Raw genomic sequence first — 23,463 nt, forward strand, 5'->3', positions numbered from 1 at the left:
GGACCCCGAGGTTGGTTTTAACTTAGTTTTAAGGGCTTGTCTTGGGGTCCTCCAAAAGAGCTGGAGCGATTCCTCAAATTCTGTTTACATTTTGATATGGGGCCTTTAAGGGTATTAAGCTCTGCTCTCATTCTAATAGGCACTTCCAACCCTTGGCAGGGGCTCGGTTTCATTCTGTTGTGGGGCTTTCAAAGACATTAAGCTGTAAACTTTGTTTTTTTCCTGTAACTGAAATAATGTAAATTTCAGCTCTTCTTCACAGGGGCCTGGGATGGCTGGACTTGTTCGAACACGGAACTTAAAGTAGAAAGGCCTTCATTTTCTCGGCCTTTTTGCATTCCGTCCCATCCTATCTAGCTCTTTCCCCCTTCCCCGGAGCTCCTAAGAGAGCAAATGACCTCAGCTTGGCAGCGTGTGTTGGGGGACAGGCCCAGGGATTTGGGATCAGGAAGACCTGGCTCGTGGGCGTCCCAGCTGTGCAGCGGGATTCCATGCTGCAGACTCTTATTCCCTAAGGCTATCTTGACAACTGACTTTGTACATAGAAAAGTTCTCCCTTGTCTTTAAAAGATGAGGAGCGAGTCAAAGCGTTTTTACTCTGGCCATCTAATTGCTCAGATTCCAATCTGAGACATATTTCCTGTTAATAAGGATAATTTACTATCCGTAGTACTATGGTTAAAATATTCTGACACGAGTAATTCAGAAGGATGAGGGTTTCTCATCTCTTTCTTCACAGCTCAGTCACTCCTCAGGAAATGCATCTTTATGGATTTGGAAAGAACTGAGAGTCATTATTACCAATGGTCCAATTATTGTGTGAAGGATTCTTCCCTGAGATTCTTCCCGTTTCAACTGACACTGAAACACTGTGAACTCTTTGGAAGACAAATGTCAAGGAAATAAATGTTATGCATTGCTAATTTTAAATTTTTTTTTAATTTTTTATTTATTTATGATAGTCACAGAGAGAGAGAGAGAGAGGCGCAGAGACACAGGCAGAGGGAGAAGCAGGCTCCATGCACCGGGAGCCCGACGTGGGATTCGATCCCGGGTCTCCAGGATCACGCCCTGGGCCAAAGGCAGGCGCCAAACCGCTGCGCCACCCAGGGATCCCTGCATTGCTAATTTTAAATGCACTTGCAATATGGTTTCTATTATACTAGAAGTATTTTTATCTGATTTTTGCTATTTATTATCTGTTCCTGCTTTTCAGGTTGAGGAGGCATTATACGTGTTCATAATTGTCTTTCTTTCCTTCTGATATGAAATTCTTACTTTGTTTCCATCAAAGGAACTCTTTAAGAATAAGGCAAAAGTTAATTCAACGATTCTTAAAATGTCTTCACACTTGGAGCCTGATTCATTTAAGTCGATTTTCATAATAAATCTTATTAATTAGGAAAAAAAACAAAGATTTATAGAGAAATTGAGAAGATATTACAGTGCATTCACATGCACTTGCTCTCAATTTCTCCAATTATTGATATCTTATATTACTACAGTACAAATATTACCTAAGGAATCAAATTTAAAATAGTCGCATTAACCAAAGACCATAGTTTATTCAGATTTCCTTAGTTTTTGCTAAGTTACCATCCCTCATATCACATTCCATTTGTCCTCCTGTTTTCTTAGGCTCCTCTAGATTGTGACAGTCTTTCAGCCTTTCCTTGTTGTTGTTGCACTGGAACACTTTGAGAAGTAGAGTATTTTGTAAACTTTCCCTCAGTTTGGACATGTCTGTCATTTATCTCATAATTGAACTGTTTTGTGGATTATATACAGAGATATACTGCCATTTTCATTATATTATATAAAGGATAGATACTATCAACATGATTTAGCAGTCTTGGTATCAATCTGGTCACCTTGCTGTGGTAGTGTTTGTCAGCTTTCTCCACAGTAAACTGATTCTTTATTATTATTAATTATTATTTTTATTATTATTATTATATTATCAATATTATCAATATTGATCATATATATTGATCAATATATCAATATCAATATAATATATTATCAATATTATTTTAACTTTTTCATATTATATTTTGTAGAAGGAAGTTACTATGTGTATTCCACACTTAAGAGTGGGAAGCTATGCTCATGAACTTGACGGTGCAATGTCTGCACAAATTGTTTAAAATTCTTCTACATGGGAGATTTCTCTTCCTTGTGGGTTTGTTTCTTCTGCAAAGATGTTTTTTATTTATTTGAGAGAGAGAGAGGAGAGAAAAAGCATGAGCGAGAGGGGCAGAGGGAGAGAGAAAAGCATGTTCCCTTCTGAGCCTGCCTTGGGACCTGGATCATGATCTGAGTTTAATGCAGAAGCTTAACTAACTGAGCCACACAAGTGCCACTCCTTTCTTTCTTTCTTTCTTTCTTTCTTTCTTTCTTTCTTTCTTTCTTTCTTTCTTTCGTTTTTTATAATAATTTTATTCTTGAATTGGTGTTCAATTTGCCAACCTACAGAAAAACACCCAGTGCTCATCTCGTCAAGTGTCCCCCTCAGTGCCCATCACACATTCACCCCCACCGCCCGCCCTCCTCTCCTTCCATCACCCTTAGTTCGTTTCCCTAAGTTAGGAGTCTTTATGTTCTGTCTCCCTTTCTGATATTTCCCACACATTTCTTCTCCGTTCCCTTATATTCCCTTTCACTATTATCTATATTCCCCAAATGAATGAGAACATACAATGTTTGTCCTTCTCTGATTGACTTACTTCACTCAGCATAATACCTTCCAGTTACATCCACGTTGAAGCAAATGGTGGTTATTTGTCGTTTCTAATGTCTGAGCAAGGCCCACCTGTTCTCTCTCTTCAGCTTCTGAGTCTCCTAAGATATGAATGTTATTTTTTAATAAGTGGCTGACTTCCCTACGTCTGTCTCTGTGGTCCATAACTTTTCTTGTTTTTATGGCTTCCACGTGGGACTGCATCTCAGTTATAGCATTTTTAACTTGGCCTGACTAGATTTTAGTTGTTTTACTTCTACAGTAAGGGATTCTCTAGTTTTCCTCTGTGCTCTTTATCCAGCCCAGCTGCTATCTTTATAATCATTGTTTTAAAATGTAGTTAGACATCATATATGTGTATTGATGGACTTCCTGGCTGTGAGTACTATCTTATGTTATTTTATGGAGGTGAATTTCTCCATCTCATTATTTCTTCCAGAAAAGAAAGAAGGAAGAAAAAGAAAAACCAAGAAAAACAATAACAACTGCCCTCCCCCCCCACAAGAAAACCAATAGATTATTTTGGCCTGCTTGTTAAAAGATTCTAAATCCCAAAATAGAAACAATTAAGGTGGTCCGTGGGTGGCGCAGCGGTTTAGCGCCTGCCTTTGGCCCAGGGCATGATCCTGTAGACTCTGGATTGAATGCCACGTCGGGCTCCCAGTGCATGGAGCCTGATTCTCCCTCTGCCTCTCTCTCTCTCTCTCTCTCTCTTTTTCTCTCTGTTTGTGACTATCATAAATAAATTGAAAAAAATTAAAAAAAAACACAATGAAGTACCATGAAAGTAAAAATTAGAAATATCTAAGGTACATACATAAAAATTAAAATAAGGCAATTAATAAAAAAAGTCAAAGAAAATGATTGAAAATAGAGCACAAAGTACAAAGGAATCTAGACCCTACTTTCCAGGCAGAGCTGAAGCTCAGCAGCCTCTGTGGTCCGACAACTTGGTGGCAGCGAATGGTCTGTGTGGGTGTGCAGATGGGCCGTGGTGTTGATTGTCAGGTGCACATCTCCCTGGGAGTTGCACCTGCGGGGGCAGAGGCGTGGTGGGCATCAGCGTCTCTGGGCTCCAGCGGACAGCGCTGTGCTGCTCCCTGAGACCCGGCCCTGATGGGCGGGATGTGGGTGGGGACGCTGGGTCCTCTAGCTCTGGGGCTGAGCATCCCGCCCCCCAGTCTGCTGGGGCCTCCACAGAAGAGCCCCCAAGCCTCCGGGTCTCCGCCTCTTCTCTCAGAACCCTGCATTCACTCGACTTGTGTCCGAGCTTCTTTTTTTTTTTTTTTATCTCAGACTGTTGAGCCCAAGATTGCGAATCCGAGAAACCATCGAGAAGCCGACACTGATGCAAACACACAAGGGTTTATTTACAAGCTCGAGCTTGTGTCCAAGTATACCCGACACAGTGGAGCAGGGACTTGGACCCCCAGGTGGGTTTTAGCTTAGTTTTAAGAGCTGGTCTCGGGGAACTCCCGAAGGGTGGATCAATTACTAAAGTTCTGTTTACATTTTGATATGGGGCCTTCAAGGGCATTGAGATCTGTTCTAATAGGACCTTCCTGCCCTTGGCCTGGGCTCAATTTTTATTCTACTGTTGGGCTTGCTGTGTCCTGACAATGAGCACTCAGGAAGGAAATGACGGACATGACTCCCTTCTCAGGAGCATCACAGAGAATAAATAATGAGACTGAACCAAAGGAGCACAAGACTTGTGCACTGAGCCACACCAGGCTCTGGGAGGCCGTCCTGGGCTCGTGGGTTGGGAGCCTCATCTTGTGAAAATGTCGGTAGTTCCTAAGGCACCCTCAATTTCAATGTCATTCCTGTAAAATCATGGTGGCAGATCCTATAAATAGGAAAAAAAAAAAAAAAACCTGTGACATCCATCCGCCCCCACAAATGACCCCGGACAGCAAATCAGTATTGGAGAAGCAGGACAGAGCAGGACGCAGCACTTTCCTATTTCAAACGATGTCACAGAGACACAGGATAAAGCAGTGTTGTCCTCGGGATCCCACCTGGCTCTGTAAGTTAAGTATCCGGCTCCTGACCTCACCTCCGGTCCTGATCACGGGGTCATGAGTTTTAACCCTGGGCTGGTCCATGGATGAGGCCTGATGCCTACTTAAACAAACTAGACCCACGAGGGTTGGTCCCAGCATAAGCTGAAGGAGCAGAACAGAGAGTCCAGAAGGAAACGTGCTCTGATACAACTGATTTTTTAAAATTAATTTAATTTAAACCAAATTAATTAACGTATAGTGTATTATACTTTCAGAGGAAGAATTCAGGGATTCACCAGTTGGAGATAACCGCAGTGGTCGTGACATCACATGCCCTCCTTCATGCTGGTCCCCTGTTATCCCCTCCCCCATCCCCTCCCCTGCAGCAACACTCAGTTTGTTTCCTATAATTAAGAGTCTGTATTTCCTGCATCTGTGTTCATCTTATTTGTTTTTCCTTCCCTTCACAGATGTTCTGTTTTGCTTCTTTAATTCCACCTATGAATGACACCACAGGGTCATTCTGTTTTCCGAATGACCTATTTCACTTAGGATGATCCCTCTAGTTCTATGCATGACATTGCAAATGGCAAGATTTCCTTCTCTTTGATAACTGAGTACCATTCCTTTCTCTATGACCATCATCTATCTCCCATCCTCTTTATCCCTCATCTGCCACAGGGCACCGAGGCTCCTCCCACAGTGTGGCAATGTGGACCCCGCTGCTGTGGACATTGGGTGCAGTTGTCCCACATCTCACTGCATCTGTATCTTCGGAGTGAGCTCCAGGCCATACACCTGCTGGTCGCAGGGCGGCTCTATTTGCAACTTCCTGAGGAGCCTCCACACTGTTTCCAGGGTGCCTGCAGCAGCCCACGGTCCCGCCCACAGTGGAAGAGGGTTGAGTGAGTTTTACAGGACATGGTAAAAGTCTGGTCCACATTTCGTTTCGCGTCCTTTGGGCTCCAATTCTTTCTCCTTAAGTATTTTTGGGGAAGCCGGGTGTTGGGCTCTTTTTCAGACAGATGTTTCCGAAGATAACAGGCCACAGCTAGAGCCTGGAAGGAGGCAGAGGTGGGCCCAGAGACAGGCAAGCTGCCTCCTGCACAGCCTCCTGTAGCGACTGAGCATCCCGCAGTGGGTGCCCAGCCCAGGCACTGCCCAGGGGGCATGCATGTGCAGTAGGCCTCCTTTGCCTGCACTAACAGGAGCCAGCCTGTGCTGGGGAGGCCTGAGGAAGACGTGGGGACATGTCCACGTGGATGAGCCACAGCCTCCTCAGAAACTACGCAGAGTCTTCAGGGGGATATTGGGCAGCGTTCATGATGACAGGAGCCTCAGTCTCTTCAGGACACACGGTGAGGCTTCAGGAAGATGTGGGCCAACATCCACCCTGACAAGAGACCCTGGGCCGCTTCCGGCCCTGCGGGGAGGCTTCAGGAAATTGTGGGCCTGCACCCACCCTGACAGGAGCCCCTGGGCTGCCTCAGGACCCGCGGGGAGGCTTCAGTAAGATGTGGGCCTGCATCCACGCTGACAGGAGCCCCTGGGCCACCTGAGGACATGCCTGGAGGCTTCTGAAAGATGTGGCGCTGTGTCCACTCTGGCAGGAGCTAACTGGTTCCTCAGGTCATAAGTTGAGGCTTCTGGAAGCTGGGGGCAGCATCCACAGTGACAGGAGCCCCAGCCATTCAGAACCTGTGGTGTCGCTTTGGGAGGACGTGGGGCCACGTCCACACAACAGACACTGATGTCCTCAGGACACCCGGTGTAGTCTTCAGGAAATATGGAGATGCGTCCATGCAGACAGAAGACCCCAGCCTTGTCAGAGCCTGTGGTGAGGCCTAAGGAAGATGTGGATGCTGAATCCACACTGACAGGAGTCTCCAGCCTCCTCAGGATGCACTGTGAAGGATCGGGATGATTTGGGGCCACGTCCGTGCTGACAGGAGCTCCCAGGCTCCTCAAGTCTTATGGTGAGGCAGAGGAAAATGTGGGGCCATGTCCTCCTCAGGACCTGCACTTTGGCTTCGGGACACATGAGGCTGCGTCTAGGCTGACAGGAACCCACAGCCTCCTCAGGACCCACTGTGAGTTTTCTGGGGGACGTGGGTCCATGTCCAGGCTGACAGGAGCCTCCAGCATCGTGAGAACCTGCTGTGAGGCTTCCAGAGTATGTGAGGCATAATCCAGGTTGACAGGAGACCCGGGTCCTCAGTACCCGCTGACTATGACTCAGGAACACGTGGGGCCACGTCCCCACTCACAGGAGCCCGGCTTCCTCAGGACCCCCTGGAGGACTCTGGAGGCGCCGTTGGGGGCCACGTCCATGTCAGAAGGGACTCCTCAGAACTCTGGGTAAGTGAATGGGTAGAATGAATGGTAAGACAGGGGAGGGGAGGCAGTTGGTGGTTAGTCTTAGGTTAGATGTTAGGGGTTAGTGATTATGCTTATGGTTATGGATTAAAGGTTAGGGTGAGGGATAAGGGTAAGGTTCAGTTGTTAGGAGTTAGGATCGGGGTTTGGATTAGGGACAGGAGTTAGATTTAGGGTTAGGGTTTAGAATTTAGGGATTAGGGCAGGAGGTTACAAGTTGGGGTTTGGGTTATGGTTAGAGTTAGGTTTAGGCTAGGTTTGCAGTTGGGGTTAGGGGTTAGGGTGTGAGTTAGGGTGCCTCCAGTTAGTTTTAGGGTTCAGAGTTAAAGTTAGGGCCAGGTTTAGGGTCAGGGCGAGGGTTAGTTTTAGGGTAGGGGTTAGGGCTAGGGTTAGGGTTAGTGTTTGATTAGGGGTTATGGTTAGGGTTAGGTCAGGGTCAGGGCATGGTTTTGGAAAAGGGTAAGAGAGGGTTAGGCAGTGGGTTAGGGATTTCTTTTAGGGTAGGGTTAGGGTACACTTTGGGATATGAGATAGGATTAGTATTAGAGGGTTAGGGTTAGGGTACAGGTTAAGGTTAGGAATAGGATTTGAGTACATTAAGATAAGGTTAGGGTTAGAGGTTAGGGTTAGGGTTAGATTTAAGGTAAGGGTCAGGGTTAAGGGTTTAGAATAGGTTTAGGAGTTAGGGTGAGGGTTGGCGTGGAAGGTTCAGTGAATGTGTTTCGGTCTTGGGGTTTGTGTTTGGTTTTTGATTAGTGATATTTCTTGTTTAAGGGTTAGGTTAACATTAGACTTAAGTGGAGGGTTAGGCTTATGTCTGTGTATGGTTAGAGTTTGTGTCTTGGCATGTGCCTGCACTGGGACTCCTAGCATTTGGGCAGTTTAGTTTTATGCACTCTATTTAGGTTTTGAGTTCAAAGATAGCCTGACTCCACCAAGTCAGTGGCCTCCCCAGAGAATCAAAATCCATGCTTCTGCTGGGGTGAGAATAGGCATGGCAGGATTCTCCTGAGCTGAGCTAAGGAGGGGATTTGTGGCTCTAAAGACTCTTTGTTTGGATTTTCAGTTGCCTTTCTGACTTTATCTCTTTTGCGCACATGTTTTCTCTATACTACCAATTATTATTTTAAAGATTTATTTGAATTCCTCTTTATAAACACAGTATGATGTAGTTTCAGGTTTACACATAGTGATTCAACCCTTGAATCCAACGCCTGGTTCTGGTCAGGGGTGACCTCCACTATCCCAATCCCCTGATTCCCCATCCCCCCCTCCTTCCTCTGGTATTTATTAGTTTATTCACTGTGGTTAAAATGTGTTCCTTGGTTTGCATTTCTCATCCCTCCCTTGGCCCCTTTGCCAATTTGTTTGGTTTCTTAAAATTCACATGTGAATGCAATTGTATGGTATTTGGTATCTGTCTTTCTCTGACTGACTGAGTTCATTTAGCATAGGTCCCTTCCACTTCTCCCACGTCATTGTAAATGGATTCCTTTCATCCCTTCTGATGACCGAGTGATGTCGCAGTGTGTATGTTTACCACATCGTCTCTGCCCATTCATCTGTCAATGGACATCTGGGCTGTATACACAGTTTTGCTGTTGTTGATAACGCTGCTACCAACACTAGGCTGTGTGTTCCTCTTCAAATCTACTAAACTACTTTTGTATCCTCAGGGTAAATACCTAGCTGTGCAATTTTGGTATCGTAGGGTAGCTCTATTTTTAACTTCTTTTTTTTAAGTTTTTTTATGATAGTCACAGAGAGAGAGGCAGAGACACAGGCAGAGGGAGATGCAGGCTACATGTACCGGGAGTCTGATGTTGGATTCGATCCCGGGTCTCCAGGATCACGCACTGGGCCAAAGGGAGGTGCCATATGGATTCGCCACCCAGGGATCCCCTATTTTTAACTTCTCGAGGACCCTCCAGACTGTTTTCCACAGTGGCTGCACCTTTATGTATTCATGAGAGACACAGAGAGGCAGAGGTATAGGCAGAGGAAAAATGAGGCTCCATGCGGGGAGCCTGATGTGGGACGTGCTCCCCCAGGACCCCGGGATCATGACCTGAGCCAAAGCACATGCTCAACCACTGAGGCACCCAGGTGCCTTGCTGATTCAATTTCTTTGCTAGTTATGGTTCTGTTCATATTTTCTATTTCTTCCTATTTCAGTTTTGCTCGTTTACACATTTCTAGGGATTTGTCCATTTCTTCCAGTTTTCCCAGTTTGTTAGCGTATAATCTTGCATAGTATTCCCTTATAATTGTCTTATTTTTCTGGTGTTGATTGAGATCTCTCTTCTCTCATTTGTGATTTTATTTATTTAGGTTTTCTCTTTTCTCGTTGATAAGGCTGGCTAGGGCTTGATCCATTTTATTAATTATTTTGAAGAACCAGCTCTTAGTTTCGCTATTCCATTCTACTGTTTTGTTGTTTCTGTATTGTTTATTTCTGCTCTCATCTTTATTTTTTCCCTTCTTCTGTAGGCTTTAGGCTTTGTTTGCTATTCCTTTACCAACTCCTTTAGGTGTAGGGTTAGGTTGTGTATTGGAGACTTCTTGTTTCTTGAGGTAGGCCTGTATTGCTATGTACTTCCCTCTTAGGACTGCCTTTGCTACATCCCAGAGGTTTGGAGAAACATGTTTTCATTTTCATTTGTTTTAAATTTCCTCTTTAATTTCCTGGTTGCTCCATTCATTCTCTAGTAGGATGTTCATAATCTCCACGTATTTTTGGTCTGTCCAAATTTGTTCTTACTGTCGACTTCGAGTTACATAGCCTCATTGTCCAAAAATGTATATGGTGTGATACCAACCTTCTTGTACCTGTTGTACCTGTTGAGGGCTGATTTGTGGGCCATGATATGATCTGTTCTGGAGAATGTCCCATGTGCACAGGAAAGGAATGTGTATTCTGCTTTAGGAATAAATGTTCAGACTATATCTTTGAGTCCCTGTGGTCCAGTGTGTCAAGGCTGTTGTTCCCCTGTTGATTTTCTGCATAGACGATCGGTCCATGACATAAGTGGGTGTTAAAATCCCCTATCATTGTATTATTATCAGTGTGTTCCTGTACTTTTGTTGTTAATTGGTTACTATATTTTGGTACTCCCATGTTGGCAGCATGAATTTTTAGTTGTTTGGTCTTTTTTTTAATAAATTTTTTTATTTTTATTTATTTTTATTTACTTATGATAGGCACACAGTGAGAGAGAGAGAGAGAGAGAGGCAGAGACACAGACAGAGGGAGAGGGAGAAGCAGGCTCCATGCACTGAGAGCCTGATGTGGGACTCGATCCCGGGTCTCCAGGATCGCGCCCTGGGCCAAAGGCAGGCACCAAACTGCTGCGCCACCCAGGGATCCCAAATTTATTTTTTATTGGTGTTCAATTGACCAACATACAGAATAACACCCAGTGCTCATCCCGGCAAGTGTCCCCCTCAGTGCCCGTCACCCATTCACCCCCACCGCCCACCCTCCTCCCCTTTCAGCACCCCTAGTTCATTTCCCAGAGGTAGGAGTCTTTATGATCTGTCTCCCTTTCTGATATTTCCCACACGTTTCTTCTCCATTCCCTTATATTCGCTTTCACTATTATTTATATTCCCCAAATGAATGAGAACATACAGTTTGTCCTTCTCCGATTGACTTACTGCACTCAGCATACTACCCTCCAGTTCCATCCACTTTGAAGCAAATGGTGGGTATTTGTCGTTTCTAATGGCTGAGTAATATTCCATTGTATACATAAACCACATCTTCTTTATCCATTCATCTTTCGATGGACACCATGGCTCCATCCGCAGTTTGGCTATTGTGGACATTCTGCTATAAATATCGGGGTGCAGGTGTCCCAGCTTTGAATTGCGTCTGAATATTTGGGATAAATCCCCAACAGTGCAATTGCTGGGTCGTAGGGCAGGTCTATTTTTAACTCTTTGAGGAACCTCCACACAGTTTTCCAGAGTGGTTGCACCAGTTCACATTCCCACCAACAGTGTAAGAGGGTTCCCTTTTCTCCGCATCCTCTCCAACATTTGCGGTTTCCTGCCTTGTTAATTTTCTCCATTCTCACTGGTGTGAGGTGGTATCTCATTGTGGTTTTGATTTGTATTTCCCTGATGGCAAGTGATGCAGAGCATTTTTTCATGTGCATGTTGGCCATGTCTATGTCTTCCTCTGTGAGATTTCTCTTCATGTCTTTTGCCCATTTCATGATTGGATTGTATGTCTCTTTGGTGTTGATTTTAAGAAGTTCTTTATCGATCTTGGAAACTAGCCCTTTATCTGATACGTCTTTTGCATATATCTTCTCCCATGCTGAAGGTTGTTTTTAGTTTTGGTGACTGTATCCTTTGCTGTGCAAAAGTTTCTTATCTTGATGAAGTCACAATATTTCATTTTTGCTTTTGTTTCTTTTGCCTTTATGGATGTACCTTGCATAAACTTGCTGTGGCCAAGTTCAAACCGGGTGTTGCCTGTGTTCTTCTCTAGGATTTTGATGGACTCTTGTCTCACATTTAGATCTTTCATCCATTTTGAGTTTATCTTTGTTTATGGTGAAAGAGAGTGGTCTAGTTTCATTCTTCTGAAGTTGGATGTCCAATTTTCCAAGCGCCATCTATTGAAGAGACTGTCTTTCTTCCAATGGATAGTCTTTTCTCCTTTATCGAATATTAGTTGACCATAAAGTTCAAGGTCCACTTCTGGGTTCTCTATTCTGTTCCATTGATCTATGTGTGTTTTTGTGCCAGTACCACACTGTCTTGATGACCACAGCTTTGTAGTACTTCCTGAAATCTGGCATTGTGATGCCCCCAGATATGGTTTTCTTTTTTAAAAACCCACTGACTGGGCAGCCCCAGTGGCGCAGCAGTTTAGTGCTGCCTGCAGCCCAGGGCGTGATCCTGGAGACCTGGGATCGAGTCCCACATCAGGCTCCTGCGTGGAGCCTGCTTCTCCCTCCTCCTGTGTCTCTGCCTCTCTCTCTCTATGTCTATCATAAATAAATAAATCTTAAAAAAATAAAATAAAATCCCACTGACTATTCGGGGTCTTTTCTGATTCCACAGAAATCTTAAAATAATTTGTTCTAACTCTCTAAAGAAAGTCCATGGTATTTTGATAGAGATTGCATTAAACGTGTAAATTGCCTGGGTAACATTGATATTTTCACAATATTAATTCTGCCAATCCATGAGCATGGAATATTTTTCCATCTCTTTGTGTCTTCCTCAATTTCTTTCAGAAGTTTTCTATAGTTTTTAGTGTATAGATCATTTACCTCCTTGATTAGGTATATTCCTAGGTATCTTATGGTTTGGGTGCAATTGTAAATGAGATTGACTCCTTAATTTCTCTTTCTTCAGTCTCATTGTTAGTATATAGAAATGCCATTGATTTCTGGGCAGTGATTTTGGTATTCTGCAACGCTACCAAATTGCTATGAGTTATAGCAATCTTGTGGGGGAGGGCTTCGGGTTTTCTAGGTAGAGTATCATGTCATCGGTGAAGAAGGAGAGTTTGACTTCTTTGCCAATTTGAATGCCTTTAATGTCTTTTTGTTGTCTGATTGCTGAGGCTAGGACTTCCAATACTACGTTGAATAGCAGTGGTGAGTGTGGACATCCCTGTCTTGTTCCTGATCTTAGGGGAAAGGCTCCCAGTGCTGCCCCATTGAGAATGATATTTGTAGTGGGCTTTTCATAGATGGCTTTTAAGATGTCGAGGATTGTTCCCTCTACCCTACGCTCTGAAGTGTTTTGATCAGGAATGGATGCTCTATTTTGTCACATGCTTTCTCTGCATCTAATGAGATGATCATATGGTTCTTGGTTTTTCTCTTGCTGATATGATGATCACATTGATTGTTTTACGAGTGTTGAACCAGCCTTGTGTCCCGGGGATAAATCCTACTTTGTCATGGTGAATAATTTTCTTAATGTATTGTTGGATCCTATTGGCTAGGATCTTGTCGAGAATTTTTGCATCCATGTTCATCAGGGCTATTGGTCTGTAATTCTCCTTTTTGGTGAGGTCTTTGTCTGGCTTTGGAATTAAGGTGATGCTGGCTTCATAGAACGAATTTGGAAGTACTCCATCTCTTTCTATCTTTCCAAACAGCTTTAGTAGGAGAGGTATGGTTTCTTCTTTAAACATTTGATAGAATACCCCTGGGAAGCCATCTGGCCCTGGACTTTTGTGTCTTGGGAGGTTTTTGATGACTGCTTCAATTTCCTTCCTGGGTATTGGCCTGTTTAGTTTTTCTATTTCTTCCAGTTCCAGTTTTGGTTGTTTGGGGCTTTCCAGAAATGCGTCCATTTCTTCTAGATTGCCTAATTTATTGGCGTATGGCTGTTTATAATATGTTTTTAAAATCGATTGTATTTCCTTGGTGTTGGTAGTGATCTCTCCTTTCTCATTCATGATTTTATTAATTTGAGTCTTCTCTCTATTCTTTTTAATAAGACTGGCTAATGGTTTATGTATGTTATTAATTCTTTCAAAGTACCAACTCCTGGTTTTGTTGATCTGTTCCACATTTCTTCTGGTCTCGATTTCCTTGAGGTCTGCTCAAATTTTCATTAACTCTCTTATTCTGTTGGGTGTAGGATCTAGCTGCTGTTTTTTTCTCTAGCTCCTTTATGAGTAAGGTGAGCTTTTGTATTTGAGTTCTTTCCAGTTTTTGAATGGATGCTTGTTTTGTGATGTATTTCCTCATTAGGACTGCTTTTGCTGCATGCCAAAGATTTTGAACGTTTGTGTCTTCATTCTCATTAGTTTCCATGAATCTTTTGAATTCTTCCTCAATTTCCTGGTTGACCCTTTCATCTTTAAGCAGGATGGTCCTTAACCTCCAATGTGTGAAGTCCTTCCACACTTCTTGTTGTGATTTAGTTCTAATTTTAAGGCATTATGGTCTGAGAATATGCAGGGGACGATCTGAATCTTTTGGTATTGGTTCAGATGCGATTTGTGACCCAGGATGTGGTCTATTCTGGAGAAAGTTCCATGTGCACTTGAGAAGAATGTTTATTCAATTCAGTTTGGATGTAAAGTTCTGTAGATATCTGTGAAATCTATTTGCTCCAGTGTATCATTTAAAGATCTCCTTTCTTTGGAGATGTTTTGCTTAGAAGACGTATTGAGGGTAGATAGACCTAGATTGAAGTCACCAAGTATAAGATAATAATTATCTAAATATTTCTTCACTTTCGTTATTATTTGGTTTAAATATTTGGCAGCTCCCACATTCGGGGCATATATATTGAGGATTGGTAAGTCCTCTTGTTGGATAGATCCTTAAATATGATTTAGTGTCCATCTTGATCTCTCACTACAGTCTTCGGGGTAAATTTTAGTTTATCTGATATAAGGATGGCTAACCCTGCTCTCTTTTGAGGACCATTTCAATGGTAAATGGTTCTCCGACACATTATTTTCAGATTGTAGGTGTCCTTCTGTCTAATATGAGTCTCTTGTAGACAGCAAATAGTTGGGTCCTACTTTTTTATCCAGTCTGAAACCCTGCGCCTTTGAAGGGGTCATTAAGCCCATTCACGTTCAGAGTTACTATCGACAGACATGAGTTTAGTGTCATCATGATATCTATTCAGTCCTTGTTTTTGTGGATTGTTCCACTGAGCTTCTTCTTAAAGGAGAATTTTAAGAGTCCCCCTTAAAATTTCTTGCAGAGCTGGTTTGGAGGTCACATATTCTTTCAGTTCCTGCCCTTCCTGGAAGCTCTTTATCTCTCCTTCCATTTTGAATGAGAGCCTTGCTGGATAAAGTATTCTTGGTTGCATGTTCTTCTCATGGAGGACCCTGAATATATCCTGCCAGCCCTTTCTTGCCTGCCAGGTCGCTTTGGAGACATCTCCTGATACCCTAATGCTCCTCCCCATAAAGGTCAGGATTTTCTTGTCTCTTGCTGCTTTAAGGATCTTCTCTTTATCCTTGGACTTTGCAAGCTTCACTATTAAATGTCGAGGTGTTGGATGGTTATTATTGATTTTAGCGGGGGATCTCTCTATTTCCTGGATCTGAATGCCTGTTTCCCTTCCTTGATTAGGAAAGTTTTCAGGTATGATTTGTTCAAATACACATTCCGGCCCGCTGTCCCTTTCAGCGCCCTCAGGAAACCCATTTACACATAGGTTTTTCTTCCTCAGGCTGTCGTTTATTTCCCTTAATCTGACTTCCTGGTCTTTTAATTGTCTGTCTCTTTTTTCCTCAGTTTCTCTCTTTGCCATCAACTTGTCTTCTATGTCACTCACTCATTCTTCCACCTCGTTATCCCTCATCATTAGGACTTCTAGTTTGGATTGCATCTCATTCAATTGATTTTTAATTTCGGCCTGATTGGATCAAAATTCTGCAGTCATGAAGTCTCTTGAGTCCTTTATGCTTTTTCCTAGAGCCACCAGTAGCTGTATAATAGTGCTTCTGAATTGGTTTTCTGACATTGAATTGTAATCCTGATTTGTAACTCTGTGGGAGAGAGGACTTTTTCTTTCTTTTGAGGTGAGCATTTCCTTCTAGTCATTTTGCTCAGTGCACAGTGGCCAAAAACAAGTTGTATTTGGCTTAAGAGAAAAAGAGAGGAGAGAAAGAAGGAAAGAGAATAGAAAAAGAAAAAAGTAAAAAGGAAGAAAAAAAGCAAAAAAGAATAAAAGGAGAAATTATAGAAAGAAAAGGGGAGAAAAAGGGTGGGGGAAACAATCAGAAATAAAAAAAAAACATGGGGGAATATCTTCTGATTCTGTATACTTTACGTCCCTTGACTTTCCCTGGAAGTTGTACGTCTAGCTGGTCTTCTGGGGGAGGGGCCTGTTGTGCTGATTTTCAGGTTGTTAGCCCTTGGGGGAGCTCCTCTTCCCCTGCCTGGTGAAGCACTCAGTGGAGGTTGTTTACCCCGTGAAGCCCAAGGAGGAACGACCCCAGTGGCAGTGGCCAGGTCTGAAAACCGGTATTCAGCCCTGCAGTAACTCCGGAGAAATCCATCTGCAGGGCCTGGAGGTTCCAGGGTGGGCTGCTGGTCTGCTGAGCTCTTGGCAGGAGCGTCCTTGCTGTCCTGGGCCCTCCGGGCCTCTGCCTGTACCGGGGGAGGCTGAATTCTGGGCTGTGTCTCGGCGCCCTGTGCTCCGGGGCCAGCGCTGTTGGATTCTCGCTCCCCGCCGTGCAGCCACCTCTCCACAGAGCCGCCGCCCTAGCCCCTCAGAGCTGCTGAAGGAGCCGCGCAGCCCCCTCCACACGGCGCCTCTTCCTTTGCCTTAGGTGCTGACACCTAGCTCCTCCCAGGGACCCACAGCCCCCTCTGCACAGAGCGGCCACCCGAGCCCCTCAGAGCTGCTCCTGGGTCAATGCATGTGCCCTGCAACCCTTAGGGAGCTCGGTGCACTCTCCTGGGAGTGCAGGTGTCTGTTAGTGTTCCATGGACCCCAAGGGTTCCCCATCCTCCTGGGGTCCTGCTCTGAATTGTTGCGAGCGCCATTCCACCCTGGAAGATTGGTGCAGCTCCTGACTCTCTGGGACAGAGCTCTCCTGACCGGGGGACACTTGCCCTGGCCTTAGCCCGGCTCCTCGGTGGCCTCTCCCCCTTAGATGCCTTTTGTTTATTTCTTTTTCCCATCTTCCTACCTTCATAGAAGCACAAACTTTTCTCACTGTAGCATTCCAGCTGGTATATGTTTAAATCTCAGGTCAAATTCCTAGATTTTCAGGATGATTTGAAGGTTATCTAGGTAATTTGGTGGGGACAGGTGACTTGGGGACCCTTCTCTTCCGCCATCTTGCCCCTCCTCCTGTATGTTACCTTTTAGCTTTGGTTGTTTCTTTCACTTTGCAGAAGCTTTTCAATTTGATGAAGTCCCAATAGTATTTTTGCTTTTGTTTCCCTCACCTAAGAGGCATATCTAGAAAGATGATCCAATGGCCAATGTCAACGACGTTGCTGCCTATCTTTTCTTCTTTGTATGGTTTCAGGTCTCACATTTAGGTCTTTCATCCATTTTGAATTTATTTTTTATACAGATGGTGTAAGAAAGTGGTCCAGTTTCATTCTTCTGCATGTGGCTGCCTGGTTTTCCCAACACCATTTGTTCTTATCCAGGGGTCAGGTTTAGGGTTTCTTGAAGAGACTGTCTTTGTGCCATTGGATATTCCTTCCTGCCTTGTTGTCCATTAATGGATCATAGAGTTACATGTTTTTATCTTTTTTTGCTTTCCATTCTGTTCTATCGATCTAAGCATCTCCTGTTGGGAGATCCCTTATTGCTGATTCAATTTCTCTGCTGGTTATCTGTCTGTTCAAGTTTCTTGTTTCTTCCTTTTTCATTTTTGCTATGTTATATATTTCCAGGAATTGATCTATTTCTTCCAGGTTCTAGGTTGTTGGCATATAATTTTTCATCATATTCTCTTATTATCGTTTCTATTTCTCTAGTGTTGGTTGTTATTTCTCTTTTCTCATTTGTGATTTTATTTGGGTCCTTTCTCATCTTTTTGTCTTTTTGTCTTTTTTAAAGATTTTATTTATGTATTCATGAGAGACACAGAGAGGCAGAGGTATAGGCAGAGGAAAAATGAGGCTCCATGCGGGGAGCCTGATGTGTGACTTGATTCCCCAGGGCACCGGGATCATGACCTGAGCCAAAGCACATGCTCAACCACTGAGGCACCCAGGTGCCTTGCTGATTCAATTCCTTTGCTAGTTATGGGTCTGTTTATATTTTCTATTTCTTTCTATTTCAGTTTTGCTCGTTTGCCCATTTCTAGGGATTTGTCCATTTCTTCCAGGTCTCCCAGTTTGTTAGCGTATAATCTTGCATAGTATTCGCTTATAATTGTCTTATTTTTCTGGTGTTGATTGTGATCTCTCTTCTCTCATTTGTGATTTTATTTATTTAGGTTTTCTCTTTTCTCGTTGATAAGGCTGGCTAGGGCTTGATCCATTTTATTAATTATTTTGAAGAACCAGCTCTTAGTTTCGCTATTCCATTCTACTGTTTTGTTGTTTCTGTATTGTTTATTTCTGGTCTCATCTTTATTTTTTCCCTTCTTCTGTAGGCTTTAGGCTTTGTTGCTATTCCTTTACCAGCTCCTTTAGGTGTAGGGTTAGGTTGTGTATTGGAGACTTCTTGTTTCTTGAGGTAGGCCTGTATTGCTATGTACTTCCCTCTTAGGACTGCCTTTGCTACATCCCAGAGGTTTGGAGAAACATGTTTTCATTTTCATTTGTTTTAAATTTCCTCTTTAATTTCCTGGTTGCTCCATTCATTCTCTAGTAGGATGTTCATAATCTCCACGTATTTTTGGTCTGTCCAAATTTGTTCTTACTGTCAACTTCGAGTTTCATAGCCTCATTGTCCGAAAATGTATATGATGTGATACCAACCTTCTTGTACCTGTTGTACCTGTTGAGGGCTGATTTGTGGGCCATGATATGATCTGTTCTGGAGAATGTCCCATGTGCACTTGAAAGGAATGTGTATTCTGCTTTAGGATGAAATGTTGAGACTATATCTTTGAGTCCCTGTGGTCCAGTGTGTCAAGGCTGTTGTTCTCCTGTTGATTTTCTGCATAAACGATCGGTCCGTTGCCATATGTGGGTGTTAAAATCCCCTGTCATTGTATTATTATCAGTGAGTTCCTTTACATTTGTTGTTAATTGGTTTCTATATTTCGGTACTCCCATGTTGGCAGCATAAATATTTAGTTGTTTGGACTTTTTTTTTAAATTATTTTTTATTGGTGTTCAATTTACCAACAAGCAGAGTAACACCCATGCTCATCTAGGCAAGTGCCCCCCTCAGTGCCCATCACCCATTCACCCGCACCTCCTGCCCTCCTCCCCTTCCAGCATCCTTTGTTTCTTTCTCAGAGTTAGGAGTCTTTATGTTCTGTCTCCCTTTCTGATATTTCCCACACATTTGTTCTCCATTCCCTTCTATTCCCTTTCACTATTATTTATATTAACCAATTGAATGAGAACATATGTTTGTCCTTCTCCGATTGACTTCTCTCAGTGTAATACCCTCCAGTTCCATCCACGTTGAAGCAAATGGTGGGTATTTGTCATTTCTAATGGCTCAGTAATATTCCATTGTATACATAAACCACATGTTCCTTATCCATTCATCTTTCAAAGGACTCCAAGCCTCCTTCCACATTTTGGCTATTGTGGACGTTGCTGCTATAAACATCGGGGTGCAGGTGTCCCCACGTTTCATTGCATCTGAATCTTTGAGGTAAATCCCCAACAGTGCAATTGCTGGGTCGTAGGGCAGGTCTATTTTTAACTCTTTGAGGAACCTCCACACAGTTTTCCAGAGTGGTTGCACAAGTTCCCATTCCAACCAAAAGTGTAAGAGTCTTCCCTTTTCTGCGCATCCTCTCCAAAATTTGTTTTTTCTTGCCTTGTTAATTATCCCCATTCAGTAGTGTGAGGTGGTTCTCATTGTGGTTTTGATTTGTATTTCCCTAATGGCAAGTGATGCAGAGCACTTTTTCATGTTCATGTTGGCCATGGCAATGTCTTCCTCTGTGAGATTTCTCTTCATGTCTTTTGCCCATTTCATGATTGGATTGTTTGTCTCTTTGTTGTTGATTTTAAGAAGTTCTTTATTGATCTTTGAAACTAGCCCTTTATCTGATACGTCATTTGCAAATATCTTCTCCATTCTTTAGGTTATCTTTTAGTTCTGTTGACTGTATCCTTTGCTATGCAAAAGCTTCTTATCTTGATGAAATAACAATATTTCATTTTTGCTTTTGTTTATTTTGCCTTTGTGGATGTATCTCCAAGAAGTTACTGTGGCCAAGTTCAAAAAACTTATTGCCTGTGTTCTCCTCTAGGATTTTGATGGACTCTTGTCTCACATTTAGATCTTTCATCCATTTTGCGATTATCTTTGTGTAGGCTGAAAGAGAGTGGTCTAGTTTCATTCTTCTGCATGTGTATGTCCATTTTCCCAGCACCATTTATTGAAGAGACTGTCTTTCTTCCAATCGATAGTCTTTACACCTTTATTGAATACTAGTTGACCATAAAGTTCAGGGTCCACTTCTGGGTTCTCTCTTCTGTTCCATTGATCCATTTGTCTGTTTTTGTGCCAGTACCACACTGTCTGAACCAGAGCTTTGTCGTACACCCTGAAATCTGGCATAGTGAAGCCCCAGATATGGCTGTCTTTTTTAAAATTCACCTCGCTATTCAAGGTCTTTTCTGATTCCACACAAGTCTTTTTTTATTATGATAGTCACACACACACACACACACAGAGAGAGGCAGAGACACAGTCAGAGGGAGAAGCAGGCTCCATGCACCGGGAGCCTGACATGGGATTCTATCCCAGGTCTTCATGATCGTGCCCTGGGCCAAAAGCAGGTGCCAAATGGCTGCGCCATCCAGGGATCCTGATTACACACAAATATTAAAACAATTAGTTCTAACTCTCTGAAGAAAGTCCATGGTATTTTGATAGGGTTTGCATTAAAGGTGAACATTGCCTTGGTAAAATTGACATTTTCACAATGTTAATTCTGCCAATCCATGAGCATGGAATATTTTTCCATCTCTTTGTGTCTTCCTCAATTTCTTTCAGAAGTGTTCTATAGTTTTTAGGGTATAGATCCTTTAACTCCATCGTTAGGTTTATTCCTAGGTATCTTATGCTTTTGGGTGCAATTTTAAATGAGATTGACTCCTTAATTTCTCTTTCTTCAATCTCATTGTTAGTGTATAGAAATGCCATTGATTGCCAGGCATTGATTTTGTATCCTTGAATGCTACTAAATTGCTGTATGAGTTCTAGCAACCTTGGGGTGGAGGCTTTTGGGTTTTCTATGTAGAGTATCATGTCATTGGTGAAGAGGGAGAGTTTAACTTCTTCTTTGCCAATTTGAATGCCTTTATTTCTTTTTGTTGTCTGATTGCTGAGGCAGGACTTCCAGTACTATGTTGAATAACCGTGGTGAGAGTGGACATCCGTGTATTGTTCCTGATCTTAGGGGAAAGGCTCCCAGTGCTGCCCCATTGAGAATGATATTTGTAGTGGGCTTTTCATAGATGGCTTTTAAGATGTCGAGGAATGTTCCCTCTATCCCTATGCTCTGAAGTGTTTTGACCAGGAATGGATGCTCTATTTTGTCAAATGCTTTCTCTGTATCTAATGAGATGATCACATGGTTCTTGGTTTTTCTCTTGCTAATGTGATGAATCACATTGATTGTTTTACGAGTGTTAAACCAGCCTTGTGTCCCAGGGATAAATCCTACTAGGTCATGGTGAATAATTTTCTTAATGTACTGTTGGATCCTATTGGCTAGTATCTTGTTGAGAATTTTTGCATCCATGTTCATCAGGGCTATTTATCTATAATTCTCCTTTTTGGTGGGGTCTTTGTCTGGTTTTGGAATTAAGGTGATCCTGGCTTCATAGAACGAATTTGGAAGGACTCCATCTCTTTCTATCTTTTCAAACAGCTTTAGTAGGATAGGTATGGTTTCTTCTTTAAACGTTTGATAGAATTCCCCTGGGAAGCCATCTGGCCCTGGACTTTTGTGTCTTGGGACGTTTTGGATGACTGCTTCAATTTCCTTCCTGGTTATTGTCCCGTTTAGGTTTTCTATTTCTTCCTGTTGCAGTTTTGGTAGTTTGTGTCTTTCCAGGAATGCGTCCATTTCTTCTAGATTGCCTAATTTATTGGCGTATGGCTGTTCATAATGTTTTTAAAATCGTTTGTATTTCCTTGGTGTTGGTAGTGACCTCTCCTTTCTCATTCATGATTTTATTAATTTGAGTCTTCTCTCTCTTCTTTTTAATAAGGTTGGCTAATGGTTTATCTATCTTATTAATTCGTTCAAAGAACCAACTACTCGTTCTGTTGATCTGTTCCACAGTTCTTCTGGTCTCGATTTCCTTGAGTTCTGCTCGAATTTTAATTAACTCTCTTCTTCTGTTGGGTGTAGGAGCTATCTGCTTTTTCTTCCTCTAGCCCCTTTATGTGTAAGGTTAGCTTTTGTATTTGAGTAGTTTCCTGTTTCTGAATGGATTCTTGTATTGTGATGTATTTTCCCCTTAGGACTGCTTTTGCTGCATCCCAAAGATTTTGAATGGTTGTATGTTCATTCTCATTAGTTTCCATGTATCTTTTTAATTCTTCCTTCATTTCCTGGTTGACCCTTTCGTCTTTTAGCAGGATGATCCTTCACCTCCACATGTTTGAGGTCCTTCCAAACTTCTTGTTGTGATTTAGTTCTAATTTCAATTCATTATGGTCTGAGAATATGCAGGGGACGATCCCAAACCCTTGGTATTGGTTCAGACCCTATTTGTGACCCAGTATGTGGTCTATTCTGGAGAAAGTTCCATGTGCACTTGAGAAGAATGTGTATTCAGTTCAGTCTGGATGTAAAGTTCTGTAGATTTCTATGAAATCCTTCTGCTCCAGTGTATCATTTAAAGCTCTCGTTTCTTTGGTGATGTTGTGCTTAGAAGACCTATCGAGGGTAGAAAGAGCTAGATTGAAGTCACCAAGTATAAGTGTATTATTATCTATGTATTTCTTCACTTTCGTTATTAATTGGTTTAAATATTTGGCAGCTCCTACATTCTGGGCATATATTGAGGATTGTAAAGTCCTCTTGTTGGATAGATCCCTTAAGTATGATTTAGTGTCCCTCTTCATCTCTCTCTACAGTCTTCGGGGTAAATTTTAGTTTATCTGATATAAGGATGGCTACCCCTGCTCTCTTTTGAGGACCCTTTGAATGGTAAATTTTTCTCCAACATTTCATTTTCAGGTTGTAGGTGTCCTTCTGTCTAATATGAGTCTCTTGTAGACAGCAAATAGATGGGTCCTGCTTTTTTATCCAGTCTGAAACCCTGCGCCTTTTGATGGGGTCATTAAGCCTGTTCACGTTCAGAGTTACTATCGACAGATATGAGTTTAGTGTCATCATGATATCTTTTCACCTCTTGTTTTGTGGATTGTTCCACTGAACTTCTTCTTAAAGGGGAATTTTAAGAGTCCCCCATAAAATTTCTTCCAGAGCTGGTTTGGAGGTCACATATTCTTTCAGTTGCTGCCTGTCTTGGAAGCTCTTTATCTCTCCTTCCATTTTGAATGAGAGCCTTGCTGGATAAAGTATTCTTGGTTGCATGTTCTTCTCATGGAGGACCTGAATATATCCTGCCAGCCCTTTCTGGGCTGCCAGGTCACTGTGGAGAGGTCTGCTGTTACCCTAGTGCTCCTCCCCATAAAGGTCAGGATTTTCTTGTCTCTTGCTGCTTTAAGGATCTTCTCTTTATCTTTGGAATTTGCAAGCTTCACTAT

General features: G+C 42.7%; 1 long non-coding RNA gene across 2 annotated transcripts in view; it reads left to right on the forward strand.

Annotated features, from left to right (window-relative positions):
* LOC140603340 (uncharacterized) overlaps nt 1-23,463 on the forward strand; it is a 48,757-nt gene that overhangs the window by 15,250 nt on the left and 10,044 nt on the right. For both annotated transcript variants that reach the window (XR_012006317.1, XR_012006316.1), the window contains exon 2: nt 4,037-7,104. This is a non-coding gene — a long non-coding RNA (uncharacterized lncRNA). The remainder of the gene's footprint in view (nt 1-4,036; nt 7,105-23,463) is intronic.

This window comes from Canis lupus, chromosome 14, assembly GCF_048164855.1.
Source record: "Canis lupus baileyi chromosome 14, mCanLup2.hap1, whole genome shotgun sequence".
Classification (NCBI taxonomy): Eukaryota; Metazoa; Chordata; class Mammalia; order Carnivora; family Canidae; genus Canis; species Canis lupus.